The following is a 3,040-nucleotide window of genomic DNA, read 5'->3' as shown; positions in this document are numbered from 1 at the left end:
AAATGTGAATGAGCTAAACACACCAAATAAAAGAAAGAAACTGCTAGAATGGATAAGTAAATAAAATGACCCAGGTATATGTTACATACAATAATGGATCAATATATGGATGGATAGATATATATATATAGAGAGAGAGAGATAAATGACAGATAAATTAAAACTTAAAGGATGGATAAGATATGTCACACTAATGCTATTCAAAAAAAGTTGGAGTACTTATATTAATTTCAGACAAAGTACACCTCAGATCAAGTAAACCAATGATGTATATAAAGAAAGGAAGTACATAATGATAAAGGAATCACTTATCCAAGGAGATATAACATTCTTAACATATATGCTCTTAACAAGAAAGCATCAGAATATGAGGCACAAACTGCTGGAAATAAAAGGAGCACTAGGTAAATTCACTATTACAATTGAAGACTGCAACAGCCCTCTTTCAATAATCGATACATCAAGCAGGCAGAAAATAAGTAAAGATAATAGTTGACCTTAACAGGACTATAAATCAACTAGATCTAACTGGCATTTATAAAGTACTGAATTCAACATCAAAATACACATTCTTCTTAAGAAACATGAACATTCACGAAGATATACCACTCCTGGTCTATAAAACACAGCTTAATAGATTTTAAAAACAGAAATCCTATAAAGTATGTTCTCAGACCATAATGGACCTATATTCAAAATCAATAACAAAGATAGTTGGAAAATCACCAATTACTTGAAAATTAAACAATACACTTTTAAATAATACATGGAGAAAAAAGAAATCTCAAAGTAATAAAACAATATTTTTAACTGAATGAAAATGAAACTACATCTTAGCAAAATACGTGGAATGCAATGAAAACAGCACTTGAAAGGGAATTTATAGTGTTAAAGAAATATGTCAGAAAAGGAAAATGATCTAAAAACTATCTTAAACTTCCATCTTAGGAAGTCTTTTAGAACACCAGAGAAAGAAGAATTTAAGTCTAAATCAAGCAGAAGTAAATAAATAATAAAAAACAGAGCAGAAATCAATGAAATTGAAAGCAGGAAATCAACAGAGAAAATCAATGAAATCAAAAGCTAGTTCTTGGAAAAGATAAATATAATTGATACACATGTAGGTGGGTTAACCAAGAAAAAGATAGAGAAGACAGAACTTACCAATATCAGATATGAAAGAGGGGTCATCCCCGCTGATCCCACTATCATTAAAATTATAACAGAGAAATACTATAAAAAGTTCTATCAATTTGATAAATTACACATAAAGTATCAATTCCTTCAAAGACCAAACCACCAGAACTAGGTAACCTGAGTTTCCCTCTTTCTATTAAAGAAATGGAATCAATACTTAATAACCTTACAAAAGCGAAAACACCAGGCCCAGATAGTTTCACTGCTGAATTCTACCAAACATTTAAAGACAAAATGTTATCCACTCTCCACAATATATTTCAGAAAATAGAAGCAAGTAAAACATTTCCTACCTCCTTCTATAAGGCCAATATTACCCTACTACCATTAAATACCATTATAACCAGATAAAACCATTACAAGAAAGGAAAACCACAGACAAATATCTCATAGATGAAAAAGATTCTCAACAATATATTAGCAAGTGGACTCCAACAATGTATAAAAGGAATTATACACCATAACCAACCACATCCATAGTTTTAAGAGGAAAAATCATATGATCATATACACTACTCCCTCAAGGAGACGGAACATAAATCTCCACGCCTTAAATGGTGGCTACACAAAGTGATTTTCTTCCAAAGAGTACAGTTTGGAAAGTGGGGGAAGGGGAGAACTATACAATGCAAAAGTTGATAAATACCACTTTAGTTAGGTGGTCAAGGTTAACATCAACAGGTGTAAGTCATGTTGATAGCTTGTACCCTTAATACAGTAGGATGAAAATGGCCTCTTTTGTGGTCTCCTTCCCCAAATCACTTACACTAATCTAATAATAAGAGAAATATCAGACATATTTCAATTTAGGGGCATTCTATCCAATACCTGACCAGGGATCCTCACACTATCAACATCATTAAAAAAAAAAAAAAAAAAAAAGTCTGAGAAGTTGTCATAACTAAGAGGATCCCGAGGAGATATGATGACTAAATGTAATGTGCTATCCCAATACTGAAACAAAACGTGTATCAGGAGAAAATTAAGTAACTCTGAATAAAGTGTGGACTTTAGTTAATAATAGTATATCAATACTGTTTCATTAACTGTAACATGCACCATTCTAATGTAAGATGTTAATAATAGGGGAAACTGCAAGTTATTTGGGAACTCTCTGTACTATTTTGCAATAAATCTTCAAATCTAAAAATTTTCTAATATATAAGGATTATTTTTAAATATCTATGAGTTTTTTAATGACGGGGAGGCATGCTTATAAGATGAAGTGAAATACAGACACAATTAAAAATATAGTAAGATCTCAGCTAGGTTAAACAATGCTCATGCAAAATAATCTGAAGAACATCTACTACAGTATTATCAGCATTGTTTGTTTTGGAGAGGGTGTAGCAGAATAGGTGATGCTTATTATTGTTTTTATACATTGTACAATTTCATATAATAATAAGAAAAATGTTACACTGAAAGATATAAATAAAGGTTGATACCTCAGCTTTGAATGTTTGAAATCACAGAATATCACACCTCAACATATTTCCTCAGTTTCTGTAACAGGGTCAATGTCAGTAAAAAAATAAAAATTAAAAAAAAAACAACCTCTTTGAACTACTCATGACAAGTGTTACTATGGCCATATTCTAAATGAATAATTAAAGTACATTTTAAAATTAATAAACATTTGATAGTTTGGAAATGTTCCCACAGTTTCTATGGAGATAATTATTATACCTATTTGAACAAATATTTCTCTTGATAAATGAAACAGTTTATTTTCAAAATTAAAACTAAGACCTTCTTACTTTAATCTACTTAACACAAAACAGAATTAAACAAGTAAAGTACTCTAACAATCACTGAAGACTAGAAACCACAGAAATTTCTG

This window comes from Balaenoptera ricei, chromosome 16 (assembly GCF_028023285.1).
Source record: "Balaenoptera ricei isolate mBalRic1 chromosome 16, mBalRic1.hap2, whole genome shotgun sequence".
In the NCBI taxonomy this organism is placed as follows: Eukaryota; Metazoa; Chordata; class Mammalia; order Artiodactyla; family Balaenopteridae; genus Balaenoptera; species Balaenoptera ricei.
This window is presented reverse-complemented; position numbering follows the sequence as displayed.